This window comes from Montipora foliosa, chromosome 13 (genome assembly GCF_036669935.1).
Source record: "Montipora foliosa isolate CH-2021 chromosome 13, ASM3666993v2, whole genome shotgun sequence".
Classification (NCBI taxonomy): domain Eukaryota; kingdom Metazoa; phylum Cnidaria; class Anthozoa; order Scleractinia; family Acroporidae; genus Montipora; species Montipora foliosa.
The window spans coordinates 39458478-39475977 of NC_090881.1; the positions used below are offsets into that span (position 1 = coordinate 39458478).

At 37.6% G+C, this 17500-nt stretch overlaps 1 protein-coding gene and 1 pseudogene across 1 annotated transcript in view; both read left to right on the plus strand.

Annotated features, from left to right (window-relative positions):
- The window catches only part of LOC137983220 (uncharacterized), a 93311-nt gene that overhangs the window by 53289 nt on the left and 22522 nt on the right, over nt 1–17500 (plus strand). The gene's annotated exons all lie outside the window — the stretch shown is intronic.
- On the plus strand, nt 10835–11634 carry LOC137983490 (ATP-dependent DNA helicase PIF1-like; annotated as a pseudogene).

The following is a 17500-nucleotide window of genomic DNA, read 5'->3' on the forward strand; positions in this document are numbered from 1 at the left end:
TGTGCTTGTCAGCATTGTGATTTGCGGTAATTCGCAAGTCTGTTTTTTGTATCTCATAGATGTTTAGATTTTCAATTAAATGGCTCGCGATTTTGTAAATAGTTCACCCTGAAGTCAAAATAGATACGTGTCTCAGGAACCCGATGAGTAATGGACTTCGACAACAATCTTTCGCCGGTCAAGCCGAAGTTTTTTCTTCCCTCTAATAGCAAATATGTTGTTTGTTTCAATAAAATTACTTTTGGCTTGAAAAGGTTTTTGTGAGATTTTTCTGCCCGTTCTGAATATCGTTGCGTATTATCCAAGGTTAACTAATTTGCACACGTGTAATATTTGTTTACACGTCTTAAAAGTTTTGTTAATCTTATCTAGTACGCACAGGGGAAGCTACCTCAGAACTTTGCCGCTTTTGGGGTTTGGTTTCGGACGCACTGGACTGACAAAATTTGTTTGGCCCTTCCAAAAATGTCGACAAAATTTGGCTCAATTTTTCAAGTGTGGAAGCACTGAGAGTCTGAGACACAGTAAAACATTTGTTAACCACAAGTGTCAATCACACCGAAATAAACACCAAATACATCGACCAAAAATAGAGATTAAATGACATTTTCCTTCAAATCATCATAATCATGGCATGTAAATTGACAAATCTGTCAGATTTCACCTGTAACAAAAATTTGTCCTGCTCCCAGGCAGGACGACGGCGTCTCGAAAGTTTGGTAAGCCTTTACAAAATAATCACCGGTCGCACTTGTCTCAGGGAACTGGTGACAGATTTTTTCGCAAAAAAAAAATTTGCCCAGTGCGACCGGGCCCTTTCCATGATTGCCTTATAAAGAAAGAAATCTGTCAATCATTAGAAAACCCTTTCCATGATTGCCTTATAAAGAAAGAAATCTGTCAATCATTAGAAAACCGTTACGAGTATGCGACATGCGAGGATTTTTTTTGCCCGTGGTGATTTGGCTATGAATTATGAAATCATTTTTCGCTAATGTTTATGAGCTATTAGCTTTGCTTTGCGGCAGTACAGAGTTAAAACAATCCATTTCTGTTCCTTCTGCACCTGTTGTTACGCCTTCTGTGTATCATCTCGAGAACGTGACCAGCTATGTTTGCGGAATGAAGAACATTTGCGGTGTCAGCAACCACTTGACATGCAAAATGAAATAGCTGATGATGATTGGAGGATTTCGATCCTCAGCATAATGCCTTGTTGACAGGGATGTTGACAGGCAGAATCACATGATTGAGAAGAACCATTTCATTGTCACTCCTGCGCGATCAAATTGTGGTGAAGTTAGTTGCCTTAGACCAGAGTTAGAAGACATTACGTGTTTTGTCGCCATGTGGCTTTTTGTTGTATTGAGCTTCTTGGTGGGAACGCTCAAACCACTCACTTATGCACACGCCGTTCGCGGTAGACCCACACTAAAAGATGTCATTGAGCGAATGTTTTGGCCCGAGTCGGTCCGCGAACTGAGAGAAAGCTATATTGAGAACAAATGTGCACTAAATGAGCAAATATATGAGAATCATGATATGAACTACACTGATATGAACTGCTTTGAAACCAAATACCAAACAAGAAAAGCACAGAACTGTGAAAGCCTCCAAGAGAAGAAAGTTAGTGAGCACAAAGTCAGTACTGACGCCATCGAGTCGCAGAAAGATAGTCTGCTGAGCCGGATGCATTTAATTAAAATTCTGAAAAAGAAGGTGAATTTTCTATCCATTTGTTTTATTATGGCTGTTTGTTTTCTGCAATTACTGAATTTCTGTGTATTTCGAGCTGTAATGCTATTTCATATTCAACTATTTGTATCGTTTGGAATCATCCTCACTAATGTTGTCAGCATTTTGTACCATGCTTGGTGCAGCGTTTTATGTTTGGATGAACCTATTTTGAATGCATTCAATGACTGTGACTTATTTGAGAAAGGCGCACAGCTATCTGTTGTTGTCGATGTTGATAATGAAGAATCAATAAATGACTTGCAACTTCGATCTCGTTATGCTAAGTTTGTTTATTGTAAATGTTTAAAAGGGCGTCGCCATGTTGTTCAAAAGGATGGAGAACCAAGCAGAATTTCAGCGAAACAGATAACGCGAGCCTTACAGGAGAACATATTTGAGAATGCCGCACAGCCATCTGTTGTTGTGGGTATTGATAATAAAGAATCAGTAAATGACTTGCAACTTCGATCTCGTTATGCTAAGTTTGTTTATTGTAAATGTGTAGGAGGGCGTCAACAAAGGGACCGAGAACCAAGCAGAATTCCAGTGAAACAGCTATCACGTGCCTTGCATAAGAGCAGATCTTTCAGGAAATTAGTTCGAAATATATTAAAAAGAACGTACCGAAATCTTCTGCCGTGCATTTATTCACGAAATTGAGTTTACTTAATCGTAAGTTAGACTATTTGTATGTAAGACTAAGGTCTGCTGCTAAGAAGAGGAGTACACAAAGGACATGGTGGACAGCACATCGAAGGAAAAAACCTAAAACTCGCCGTGGAAGAGTGAAACTTAGGTGTAACTATACTTCAGTAAGATCTGTTTATAAGAACGTTAACCATAGGATGAATCATACAGAGTTAAAGCTGTCTAATGAGAAAAACCCTGGGCCCATTGATCATACCAAAACTATTCAAGCGCCTTATAGTCAAGGCAATGTGGAATTGTTCGGCCAGAATGCAGGCACTCAGTGTGTAGCAATGTCTCTTACTTCACTTATCTATAATTACAGGAATAATATTATATCATCAGTGGACTTGATCAACATCATGAACATTGGTAATAAATTGTATTCTGGGTTATCTAGACTGTCCAGACAAACTTTCCTGTTGTTAACTGAGTTACTAGAAGTGCTCAATGTGTTTAATACAGATTATCAGCTTCAATACAGTTCAAGCTATAGTGGTACTATAAATGGTAGATCCATTATACATGGTTTGAGTTTCTGTATGCCTTTGGTTGATGCTTTGCTTACATTAGTAAGGCAAAACTACCAATCCTTTCTTTTAACAATTGAATGTAGTACTGTTTCTATGTACTGTGCTCCAGGTGGTAAATTTAAAATATTTGATTCACATGCTAGGGATGCATTTGGTATGCCCCATTCTCAAGGAACATGTGTATTATTAGAAGCACATTTAGTATACAGGATGTCACATGTTATTTGCAAACCCTGTATGAAAATTGAAATACATTGTTTGAGCTGATAGGTGTTCACATAACAAGACTAGAAAAGGACAATAATCACTTAGTTGATGAGGACAGTGAAATCTCTCAATCAGAACCTGCTGATGATGGTGGAGAAATGGCGCATATTTCAACAAGAAACAATGAGTCTTTTATACGACACTGTAGTGCTTTATCGTTTTATAGCATTTGTTTTTCAATGGTTGAGGCATGCACTTACTGGAATTCACAAACTCTAGAAGCAATTATTGACCATGGAAATGGGTTTTACAAGGAACAATTTTCATGTCATGATGAAAATCTCTGTTTACACAAATTTCCAAACAAACTTCAAATATATGATGCAACTATTGATAATGTCTTTACAGTACAAAAAGAAGGCATATTTAGTTGTGCATTCAGCAGTAGCAAACTCTTCCAGAACTTAATTTTGGATAACACAAGAGGGAATACTGGATTTATAATATGGTTTTCAAATTACTGTACAAGTTGCATATTTCAGCACAATTCTAAGACTAAAAGCATCAAATACTACTTAATAATATTCCATAGTGATGGAACTTTAGATGAATTTCAAACTGTCAATGACAGCAACTTCCTTCTTCAAGCCCTCGCTAATACTGTTACAAAAATCAATACATCTAATAATTTAGAGGTAGCATACATTATCAGATTTCTTAACTATTACAGTAATTTGTCAAGCACTTTAAGACATGAGGTATTAAGGAAACACAAATCCAATAGGCAGAAAAATTCACTTGCCGAAAAACGAAGAGAAAGTTATGCAAACATGGAACCTAGTGCCAAACGAAAATACTTGGTTAGCAAAGCAGAATGGTACAAGTCATTAGATCCTACAGAGAAAGAAAAACTCTTGTCTGACAGAGCAGAGTGGTACAAATCACTAGATCCTGCAAAAAAAGAACAACTCTTGTCTGACAGAGCAGAGTGGTATAAATCTCGAGATCCTGCAGAAAAAGAAAAACTCTTGTCTGACAGAGCAGAATGGTACAAATCACTAAATGCTGCAGAAAAAGAACAACTCTTGTCTGACAGGGCAGAGTGGTACAAATCACTAAATCCAGCAGAAAAAGAAAACCTCTTGTCTGACAGAGCAGAGTGGTACAAATCACTAAATCCTGCAGAAAAAGAAAAACTCGTGTCTGACAGGGCAGAGAGGTACAAATCACTAGATCCTGCGAAAAAAGAAAAGTTATTGTCTGACAGAGCAGAGTGGTACAAATCACTAAATCCTGCAGAAAAAGAACAACTCTTGTCTGACAGGGCAGAGTGGTACAAATCTCTAGATCCTGAAGAAAAAGAAAAACTCTTGTCTGACAGAGCAGAGAGGTACAAATCACTAGATCCTGCAGAAAAAGAAAAACTCTTGTCTGACAGAGCAGAATGGTACAAATCACTAAATGCTGAAGTAAAAGAACAACTCTTGTCTGACAGGGCAGAGTGGTACAAATCACTAAATCCAGCAGAAAAAGAAAAACTTTTGTCTGACAGAGCAGAGTGGTACAAATCACTAAATCCAGCAGAAAACGAAAAACTCTTGTCTGACATAGCAGAGTGGTACAAATCACTAAATCCTGCAGAAAAAGAAAAACTCGTGTCTGACAGGGCAGAGAGGTACAAATCACTAGATCCGGCGAAAAAAGAAAAGTTATTGTCTGACAGAGCAGAGTGGTACAAATCACTAAATCCTGCAGAAAAAGAACAACTCTTGTCTGACAGGGCAGAGTGGTACAAATCTCTAGATCCTGAAGAAAAAGAAAAAGTCTTGTCTGACAGAGCAGAGAGGTACAAATCACTAGATCCTGCAGAAAAGGAAAAACTCTTGTCTGACAGAGCAGAGAGGTACAAATCCCTAGAGCTTGCAGAAAAAGAAAAGCTCTTGTCTGACAGAGCAGTGTGGTACAAATCACTAAATCCTGCAGAAAAAGAACAACTCTTGTCTGACAGGGCAGAGTGGTACAAAGGGCAAGTACCATGTCAAGCTGTAGGTAATAAACTGAAAGTTGATAGAATACCACCAGAACTCTCAGTACTAGAAAAACTTGAACAAATATTAATAGCACAGAGGATAGTTTTTGAAAAGATAGTGGTAATGCCTAATAGCCAACAGAGGAAGATTAAAGGAACAATATGCAATATACTAGTTGAATGTGATCAAACATGTACTGCATTGCCACGTCCTCCTGAAAGGTCAGGTATAATCATGTTGAAACTAAAGAGAAAGATGGAGTTTAGAGGACATGTTTATTTTCAAGCTGTTCGACCTCAACCAATATTAAATGCTCCAATGTGGCTCAAAATGAATAATCCCTTGTACGATAATATATGTATAGACATTGACAAAATAGATAGGCCTCTTAAAACATTGCAACAAAATGATGTTAATTTAGATGATTCAACTTTGAATAATGACAACCACTCTACTGAATCTGGTATAAGTGATGACACTTCTTCAAACAATGAAAATGGTGAGAATGTCAGCACACTGGCAGATGAAGAAAATGATGATCCTTTAAATGAATATCGAGCACCAACAAGTGAAACTTGCTTGCAGTCTGTAATACCAGATTATCCTGTAACTGTTAAGCAAAATGATAATGTATCATCTCAAGGAGACGAAGTCTATGCTATTGCACCTGGTGAAAGTAAACATCCAGTTTCCTTCATGGCAGACAAGCAATGTGAAGAACTAGCATTTCCTATTTTGTTTCCAAAAGGAAAGTATGGGTACTCTGTCAACCGAGAAATAAAGTTGTCGCCAGTTAAGTACTTCAATGCAAGACTTTTACATCACAGTGGTAGATTTGCTACCAATCCCGAATATCTCCTCTTTGCTCAGTTCATCATAGAACAGAAGAAAGTATCAGATAGCATCAATATTGCTCTGAAAAAAATGCATGGCCAGCCTCTTACTGCTTCCCAAATAAGATCAAATAATATGCAAAATTTACAAAATCTTATTTGTCAAGATCAGGCTTATTTATTTTTTAGACAAATTCCAGGAACACCACCTTATTGGCAAAAGTTTATGTATGAAGTAGTAGCTATGGTAAAACAGCTTGGAATACCAACATGGTTTATGACATTATCCTGTGCTGACCTTAGGTGGCCTGAACTGTTTCAGATTATTACAAGAACACAAGGCAAAAATCTAACAAATGAACAAGTTGATGCTTTATCTTATAATGAAAGATGCTCAGTGCTGAATGTAAATCCTGTTGTTGTTGCTATTCACTTTCAATATAGAGTTGAAACATTCTTCACTGAAATTCTTCTAACTAATGCAAACCCAATTGGTAAAATAGTATACTATGCACTCCGCATTGAGTTTCAGATGAGAGGCTCTCCTCACTTACGTGCCTTAATATGGACATCAGATTGCCCTGAACTAACACATGATACCAAGAAAGCTTATATCCATTTCATAGATGAACATGTGCAGGCATGCCTTCCTGATCAGAGTCAAGACCCTGAGTTACATGAACTTGTAAAAACCTACCAAAAGCACAGTCATTCAAAGAGGTGTAGAAAATACAAAAACATTAAATGTAGGTTTAATTTTGGGCACTTTTTTACAAACAAGACTATTGTGGCTGAACCTCTTTCTGATGATTTAAATCCAGAAAAAAAGACGACTACCATAGACAGAAAAAAAGAAATCCTTACACTAGTTAAAGAAAAAAATAGATGAAGTGTTAAATCCCAGTAAGGCAAATTATAATCCTACGTTAACAGAAGGTGATATTTTCAAATCTGTAAACATAACTGAAGAGCAATATTATTGGGCCTTATCCTGACTCAGACTATGAGCTGCACCTTAAAAGACCAACAAACAGCTGTTTTATTAATAATTATTTTATTGCTGGTATTAAGGGTTTTAGAGCGAATGTTGACTTGCAACCTGTATTTAACCACTACAAGTGCATAACTTACGTGTGCTCATATTTTACCAAGGATGAGACTGAATGCTCACAAGCAATTATGAATGCTGCAAAGGAAGCTAAGAAAGAAAACTTGAGTGTCAGGGATAGCTTAAAAAGAATTGGTGCTGCTTTCCTCTCTACCAGAGAAGTCAGTTCACAAGAATGTGTTTACAGATGCATGCCTGAACTATGGTTACGAAAAATATTCCCTGCAACAGTTTTTGTAAGCACTGACCTACCAGAAAAAAGGGTACGCATTGCAAAATCACCAGAAGAACTTGATGAACTCGATAATGAAAGTACTGATATCTTTAAATCAAATATTATTGATCGATACACTTTAAGACCACAGTGTATTCCTTCTGTAGATAGGCTATGTCTGGCAGAGTTTGCTGCATACTATTATAAAGAATACAAAAAGGACTGCCAAGAAACAGCTGATGCTCAGCCTGAGGTTTTAACTGACAATGTCATTGAATTACATCACAAGTGTGATCCTGATACGTCACCTCCAGACAAAATAAGATTAATGAACACGCATGAAGTTATGAAGTGTAGAAAAGTAAAAGCTGTTATAAGATATCTCAAGCCAAACAAAGCAAAAGAACCTGAACTGTATTTTCATCATCTCCTGATGCTTTACTACCCATGGAGAGATGAAACAAGTCTTTTAGGAAGTGATCAAACATATGCTTCTAAATTCTATGACCATGAAGTACAAGCTGTAGTGGAACGAAACAGAGAGAATTTTGAGCCTGATGCTGATGCTGTTACAGAAGCACTTGATTTTCTTCGAAATAACCAGGGCAATATCATCCACTCCAGCTATGATTCTATGAATGACCAGGAAAATGCAGATTTACAATCTTAAGAGCAAGATGATTCAGCACCAAAGAGTCATTTAATGAACTATTACCTACACATCTTGTTTCATCATCAGAAACTGAGAATCATTCAAACCTTGGAATGATAACATACAACCAGCCAACAGAAATTAGTGATGATAAGCTACGGGAGTGTGTTAGATCATTGAACAAAAAACAGCGCTATGCTTATGATATAATTCTCACCTGGTGTAGAAGTAAAATGAAAAACATGAATAGTCTAAAACCTGAAGAAGTAAAACCAATACATTTATTTATAACTGGTGGAGCCAGTGCTGGTAAAAGTCACTTGATCCAAACAATCTACCACACTGTCACAAAGACCTTTAGACATCCTCCGATGAATCCTGAATTACCTACAGTTCTTTTAATGGCACCTACTGGAGTTGCTGCTATTAACATAGATGGGACAGCAATAAACACTGCCTTGGCAATTCCCAGAGAAACAGGTGATAATTTATCTGCAATGTCTGACCAAAAGAAAACACAGATGAGAATGTTACTAGCTGACCTCAAGTTGATCATAATAGATGAAATCTCGGTAAAATTTAAGAATCCGATCCCACCAACGCGTCGGCCAACACGTCGGCCCACGCGTCGGCCGACTGTCGGCCGACGCGTTGGCCGCTGTTTAAACTTATAACATATAAGATGCGTCGGTGGCGTGTCGGTGACTCATTTGGGCCTTATTGAACTGTTGAAAACCTAAACGTACCTTTTTCAAACTGAACGGAACTGTCTTCGACGGAAAACTTTCACTACCATATTGTATTTCGTGATATTAGAACCCAGTTCCCGTTACGACAAGTGTTATAAGAACCCAGTTTTCACTCGTTGCCCGAGACTTTGTCATCATCAGCTATTTATATATATTATTACAGGGCTTCTAAGAGGGTGCGAATTTGGACATGCGGGACTTTGAAGTATCATTATGCGGCAAGGAAGCAGGACTTTGAAGTATCATTAAGCGGCACGAGTATATTTGAGCACAAGGGAACAACATAATGCAATTGAATTGGTCACAGACTTTTGCAAACTTGGTGGCTCCTAAAGGAGCCGTTTTTTTAAGTTGACAAAACCCTCTAGGAATAGAAGGCATCGTCCAACGCCATCGGCAACAGCCTCTTCGCGATGCGAAGTCGTTTCACAAACGGCAACAGATCGCCCAGCTGCCTTCGGCACTCCTGCTCAATCCTTTTAACTGCCGACAAATTGATTTGTAGTTAGGCTCAGCTTCTGGAGACCCTGCGGCTACCTGCGGCTGCTCCTTTTCTGTTGCCCTCCTCCCCTTTTTAGTTTTCTGTTTTTTAGCTGGTGGCTGCTCACAATCACATTTACGACTGTCGCCACTACAAGAACCGCACATCACTAAACAGTGGATTCTCGTATGACCAGATTGTCCGCAGACAGTACACTTAGTTAGACGTTGAGACATGATTGAGTATTGACAGTTGCAAATAGATGCTAATGGTATCAACTACATTGAGTTGTCACATTAAATAACATGTTCCTTTCATTTCATTCGTTCAATAAGAAGCGTTGTGATTGGTTTAATTCGATCCTAGCTTTGATTGGTTTAATAAGAAGCGTTGTGATTCGCTGTTTTTAAACAACGGTGATTGGTTTAATTAACGAAAGTTCGATCCTAATGAAATCTCTTGATCCTAAGGTCATTATTCTCTAGCATTTTGATCACGACTTTATACGACATGGAGTTCCGTGATCTTTTAGTTATACTGGGAAATTTTCAGAATGTTTTTAATTTCTGCGTGAGTCAAAAGATTTTAGCGAGCTGTCAGCAGTGTTCCCGATGTGGTTCTAAGATGGAACTTACAGAGACAACACGGGTAAAAGACAGATACATGTGACGCTGTACAAATAAGCGATGTCGAACGTGGCTTTCAATAAGGTCGGGATCCTTCTTCGAGGGATCTAATATCACGTTAAGTTCCTGGCTGCATCTGATGTTCCTCTGGAGCATGCAGATTTCGTGAAGCCAAGAGAAAGTATAAGAGAGGGAGAGTATCGGAAAGACCAGGCATTTGAGCAGTTGCTGAAAGACATCGCTGAACAGTTTCCACTGCAGTAAAATTGAAATTACAAACGGCTCCTTTAGGAGCCACCACATATTAAAAGTCAATGATCAATAAAGAGTTTAAGCTTCCCAATCCTTTATAATGCACGAAAAATAAGCATGTTGGTCGACTTGTAAATTAACTCCCCGCTTTGGTAACCGACCCTTGCCAAAACATCGAGCAGACCTAGGTACTAGTGTTTCATTTTAAAAATGGCGGCTATTTGCCAATGGCGTTTTCGTCGTTCCTTATGAAGTTGTTGCTTCCAACTGAAAGAACTAACAAAATTATAAAGAGTAAGTATTTAGACCAACGTGTCAGTAGTGTTTCGACCAACGTGTCGGTAGTGTGTCGGCCAACACGTCGGTAGTGTGTCGGCCGACGCGTCAGTAGTGTGTTGGCCGACGTGTCAGTCGTGTGTTGGTGGTGTGTCGGCCGACGCGTTGGCCGACGTGTTGGCCGACGCGTTGGTGGGATCGGATTCTTAAATTTTACCGAAATCACTATGGTTGCTAACAATACTTTGCTTCATATCCACCAAAGACTAAAAGAAATTGTTGACACATCAAATGTTCACCTGTTTGCAGGCATTAGCATTCTTGCTATTGGTGACATGTATCAACTACCACCAATACGCAGGAAACCTGTTTTTGCAAATTACAAAAATGATGTGTTTAACTTGTGCCACCCATGGCACCTATTTACTATGATAGAGCTTGTTGATATCATGAGGCAGAAGGATGACCAACCATTTGCTGAACTTCTGAATAGGTTCCGTACAGCAACTCAAACTGAAGAAGATATCAACTGCATCCAATCTAGATCTATAGATCCATCAGATGTTGATTACCCATCAGATGCTCTTCACATCTGGGCTGAAAATAATCCAGTCAATCGACACAATGAAATGAAATTGCACAAAATACCTGCACAGTTGTTTAACCTTAAAGCCACAGATCAGATCAGTACCCGCCTAATGTATCACAGCAAGATATTAACAGAATTTTAGCTAGACCCAGGTCTGAAACTGGTGGACTTTATGCTAATATCTGTATAAAGGAATCTGCTAGAGTTATGTTAACCAACAACATTGATATTGCAGATAGACTTATAAATGGTCAACTGGGAACTGTTGTTAAAATTGAAGTAAATCAAAATAACAAAAAACCGACCATTATCTATGTAAAATTTGATGATGCCAAAGCTGGCAACAATTTAATTCAAAAGAGTACTAGCAGTTTTGTGCGACAAAACAGAGTTGTACCCATAGAACCTGTCCTAGCAAAAATTAAAATACATCCAAATAAACCTTCTTCTCCAGAAATACAGAGAATGCAATTCCCTTTAACATTGGCCTACGCTGTTAGCATTCACAAAGTACAGGGATTGTCACTTAACAGTCTCATCATTAGTTTTGAGTTGGTCAAACAGAGATCATTCAATTATGGTCAGGTATATGTTGCACTGAGCCAAGCGACCTCTTTAAATGGTATTCACATTGTAGGAAAAATTAACAGCAACATGTGAAAGCGGATCATAAAGAATGTGAAAGACTGCGAGAAATCTCAAAAACCATGGGAACTAGTGAAAAATATAAGGATAATTCAGTGCTCACTATATGTCTATTAAACATACGATCACTCAAAAAACATAGTGTAGCTATCAGGTATGATGCAAACATAAAGAACAGTGATCTAATTGCACTGACAGAAACACAACTTGTACCTCATAGCAATGATACTGACATAAAATCTCATCTACTACCATTTACTCTCTACAGGCAAGATCATCCTACTGATAGATTTTTAAGTTTGGCACTGTGTACCAGAAGATCAATAGAAACTAAGGAACATGAATACTTTCCACAAGTAAATGCAATGAAATTTGTAATAATTTTGAATACATCTACAACTATGTGTCCCAATTTTACAGTTCTTTTTCTTTACCGAAAGAACAACTCAAATATAATATAGTATGTAAGCCATCTACGAACTATCCTTGGCACTTATCCAATCAACATCATTCTTGGTGATTTCAATATCAACTATTTAAATGATGATAGCATAAGACCGCTAAAATCTTTAATGACCTCTCTAGGTTATTCACAGTTTGTACAAAGTCCAACTTTTGTTTCATCAGGAAACGTACTTGACCAAATTTAACTAAAAACAACAAAATTTGACATCATAGAGAATACTGTAATTAGTGTTTACTACTCCGACCATGGTGCTGTTAAAATATCCATAAAATATAACAATATAAAAAAATTTATATTTATTTAAACTGTTATGCAAAGCATATAATATTTATTTTTAGCAATAACTGTAAATATAAAATTTTCATAAATGTACAAATGCAAATGTGTCTTGGCAGGAACCATGATGCTGTTAAAATATCCATATGCTAGCTATAACTAAAATGATATTATGAAACTTTCATGCAAGGATCTTTTACAATGAAAATAAAAGAACTCTTCTAGAGATTTTGAAAAAAGGTGTCGCAAAGACCTGGCAAAGAGATCACAAGTCCAGCTAGAACAAAACTGGAAATTCATAAAATCCTAATCTACCACAGTGTCCTCAAAAGCAGACAAATTGGTGCACCACCTTGACAAGTTTCAGCAGTTTCGTCTTAAATATTATAAACATTTATATATAATTAAATTATTGTTATTATATGGCATCATTTGACTTAAGCAAAGCAGATTAAATCTAAGGCTCTGCAACCAGTGTAGGGAAAACCATGTCACACAATAATGTAATTGTTTTGGAATAAGCAGAGATTTTGATAATCATCTGTCGATCAACTTGAAATTACCAAGAAAATTTTTTTCTAGAAGTTGGTAAATTCTATCAATTCCTTTGTCAAAAAGGATCATGTTTATATGCCACAAGAACTTCCAAACTCCAAGAACCTGAGGAGACAATCTTTCTTTCTGAGCTAGAAGTTCCCATAACCAGAATGGGAGACTTCAGAGGTCTGTTGAGAAGCATTTTACAAGGCACCACCATATGGTGCCTCACCCCCTGCCTGTGCTCTGCACCACGAATAGGTAAGTTTACATATTACTTTGTATCTTTCATCTTACTCAGATATTCCCAGGCAGGACTCTTAATAACTATAAACAACAGGCATGCTTCTTATATGACGTACCAGTTCAGACCACCATTAAAGGAGAACTGAAGGCCAAAACCAACAACTTTTCCGACATTTTTTTTTTGGAAATTGACCTAACATAAGTAAAGTCAACTTTGTGGAGTTACTTCTTCTCGTTTCCTGTTTTTTGCGACAGAATTAGGCTCGAAGTTGGGCTTTTCCCACTTCTTTGGCCTTTTCAGGGCGGGCTCAAAAACTAAGTCAGGCGCCTGCTGTGAGGTATGATATGGGGAACAGAGATTTCATAATCAACAGAAACAAGGTAAACAAGGTAAACACAAGTGCTGCTGTGGATATTTTCTTTGTTGCTCTGCTGTTTCTTCGTGGACTCAATATTCACAACAAACATCAGTCTAAACACTGCTTCTCACATGTCTTCCCCATATTATACATCATAAGCTGCAAAAATGACCGCTGACTCCTCTGAGCCACAATACTGATAGCCTTAAATTGGAATAAAAACTTTTTTTTAGGTGGAAGAGTGACAGATATGCCAGGAAAAAAGTTGAAAACTTTATTGTGTATGGTCTAAAGTTTAAACAAAAAATCCTTCTTTTTTTGCCTTCAGTTCCCCTTTAGAAAAATAATAAAATAAAATAAAAGTAATAATTATTATTAAATACTCAACCTCGAATAACGCAATTCTCGTGCTGTGATTGGTTCACTCAATCTCAGTTATCAGCTCATATACCTTAGTTTGACCTTATATGGTAAATGATTGTGCTTAGCGTTGCTAAACTAAAAATTTGTATGCCAGAAAGCGAAATTTCTTTCGGTATAAAGCAAAAGAAAAACGTTTTTGTGGTTTGGATCAATTTCGAAGCTTACAGATACGCGAAAAGGTAAGAAATGTTTTTGTGATGAGCCTTCATCTGTCTGACCACGAGGTATTACACAACATCGCATCTTCATCAACTTTTTTCGATTTCGCTAGGATTTTCTCTCTTTTTTCGCTCGTATTTCGTACTTCCAAACTTTTGGAGTTTAAGGAATTTAATAAAACAATTATTCCATTCGCTCTTGTTGGATATGAGAGTGGTTATAGCCAACTCGGCGCTACGCGCCTCGTTGGCTATTTACCATCTCATATCCAACGCGCGCTCATGGAATAATTGTTAATTATTATTATTATAATTATTATTATTGTAAAAACAATAAAAGAAATATTTCAAAAGCCCACCTTATTTACAATAACAAATACTTATTCATAAAAATAAAATCTGGAACCTTGTTATTAAATATATTTTTCTCTTTTAGGGTGTTAGGATGAAAATTCCATCAACAACATGTAGTTATCAGAGGATCATAGGTAAGACTCTCACTAAAGGAATTCTGATTTCTTTTTTCTTGGTTTGCACGTAACATGCTTAAAAATACATCTTTCAAAAGTCCCCCAGTTGTTGATATGAAAATATCTTTTCGCTCTTTTCATGGTCCCATTGCTTGCATATTTTGTCTGTTATGTAAATTCCTTTAAAACCAAAAACACTTGGGACGAACCCACATTCATCTTCCGTAAAAGTTAAAAGTCCTTAAAGTTTTCTCATTTCCTCTTTTTTGCAGAAATACAATGTACATCCAACAAGAGGACAATTGTTAGGCTGTTGAGTAAAAACTCAAGTGAAGTTATGATCCTCGCAGTTATGAAAACAATTCTAGCAATTGCGTAGAAAAGCCTGAAAAATTCAGGACTTCAACAAGGTCTCAAGCCATGACCTTGCGATACCAGTGTGACGCTCTAACCAACTGAGCCATGAAGCCAATGTATTTGGAAGCTGGTCATTTGTGGATTCAAGTGTTCCCACAATGAATGAAGCAATGAACGAAATGATACATGAGCATTACTGGTCATGTTAATGCTCGGCATCTATGGTCAGAAACACAGATGGGCTCCTGCTATGATATAGGATTCCAAAAGATTTATATCAGGAGACTGCAAAAGTATCTTACAAACACCTTTTTTAGTATTGCGCTGTAAGCAGGAAGGGTTCACAGGCCTGTTGGAAGCTTGCTTGAGTTTCAACAAAATGAGCCCCAAAATCAGTGAAAAATTGTGACGGAGATGAATAATAAAGTAGCTGCCATTTCCAAAATGATGAAATTACCTGGTGATAAATAACGTCGAACGCGTCTTGGAGAGTAAATTTCGACTTTGCATAAACAAGAATTGTGCGATTGTGATCTTTGTTTTGACTTCGCTCATTTCATTGTCAAACTTTATAACACTTGACAGAAAAAGAAACTTACAAAAACCCGGTATCTTGCCATCATTTGACACAGATGCTTCACGGTTTGGCGAGTAAACATGCCGCGGTAACTTAATCACGGCGCCCGCTGAATTCCGACCATGTCACTTTCGATTTGGCGATTTATTTGAACGTAGCAAAAATCTCCCAAAATGTTTGTCGCTGATCGTAACTTTTTATATTCTATATTCACGGTTCAAAATTAATGTTGTTTTCATGTCATAAATATGTTATTCTCGATCGGCCATCCTGGAGACTTCCTTCTGCTCTTTCTAAAAACTGTGTATCAGTAGTTATTTACTTTTGCATTAATATTTGTTTCTGCATAAAGCAAGCTAACAAGATCTGTACCTTGCTGAGTTCGCATTTGTTAGCGTTAATAGTATTTTCGGTCCGATGCTTCTGTTTTATGAAGGGTATATTGTTTTGGTCTCCCATCCAAACACTAACCCTGCTGAACAGGGATTGACTTCAGTGAACTTTGGCATTACAAAGCTGTCAGATGCTCAGCGGGCATGCTTAAACTTGTGGTGAAAAGAAGTTTATCAACATGTCAGCCCAGAAGCCAATGTTTCTCACTTCCCATTTGTTTTTTTCAATCTTTCTGGGTTCAGTACTTTGCTAGTAACCACATGTCTTCTCAGACTATTTACCCAAGACTTCTACCATGGCACTACAATGATAGACAATACCAAAACAGTATCGTGCACTGTTAGAGCTACATATTACGCAAGGACAGATCTGTTTCGTCGTATGAACGTGTGAGGACCTGTGAGCCAAAGGGCCTCTTCTGGTATGACTTCTTAATGACCATAAAAAAATTGTTTGGAACGGTGCACGTACCACAGGCAACCCAGTGTACCCTCACGGAGGGTCTAGTTTTGACAGATACGAGCATGCAAGTACTCGACGGCTACATTACTTTCGTGAGGCGTTTGCTTAAACCCCAGTACGACTTTGTTTTGGTCACCGAAAGCGGAAGCCAACACAGCAAATTGGTCTTTGACGCAATCGGCAAATACATTCACCCCACGCGTTATCGCCAAATCGTCGAAACGCAAAGTCTCGATGCACTTAATGACAAAGAGCACCAAGCTTTGTGTGAAGACCGAAAGCATAGCTCTGTCGTTGCCAAAGTGCACTATCAGAAGCTGAGATCGCGCGAAGTTGCCGTTAAAGCTCTCGATTGTCTCCAAAAATTGCAGGGTACCAAAGGGTCGGAAGTAGATAGGGAAGTCAACACTAGATTCAGGGGTGCAATGTCTAGTTCTAAAGCGGCCATTGAGTGTACACAATCGGAAAATGCGCCCCCCAATAAAGTTTCCCCACCCTCAAATTGCCTGATAATGCAGAGTAATCATTGTCGAATATGAAAATTCACATCAAACGATGACGATTGCCTCAAGCAAGGGATTAATAGGCACGGTTTTGGTCAGTGGACAGCTATTTTAAGAGATGCCGACTACGTTTTTCAAGAGGGAAGGACGGCCGATTCCTTGAAGAAGAGGGTTCATCCAATTAAGTTTCTCTAGAATGAATGAACTTTAAAAAAAAAAATTGGACTAATTATATCACGTTTACTTTATTGAATCAACTTTAGAAAAAACTTTTGAACTTTGACGCTGGCAAAAAAGTGTAATGTTTTCCAATTCTCAGACATGAACGAAATACGAAAAAAAGAAATCATTACTCGGACATTTATATGATGTCTACTTTATTGAATGAACTTTAAAAAAACTTTTGAACTTTGACGCTGGCAAAAAAGTGTGATATTTTCAGACTTTCAGACATGAACGAAATACGAAAAAAAAAGAAATAATTGCTCAGACATTTATATGACGTCTACTTTATTGAATGAACTTTTAAAAACGTTTGAACTTTGACGCTGGCAAAGAAGTGTAATGTTTTCAGACTCTCACACATTAACAAAATACAAAAAAGAAAAAAGGAAATCATTACTCAGACATTTATATCACGTCTACTTTATTGAA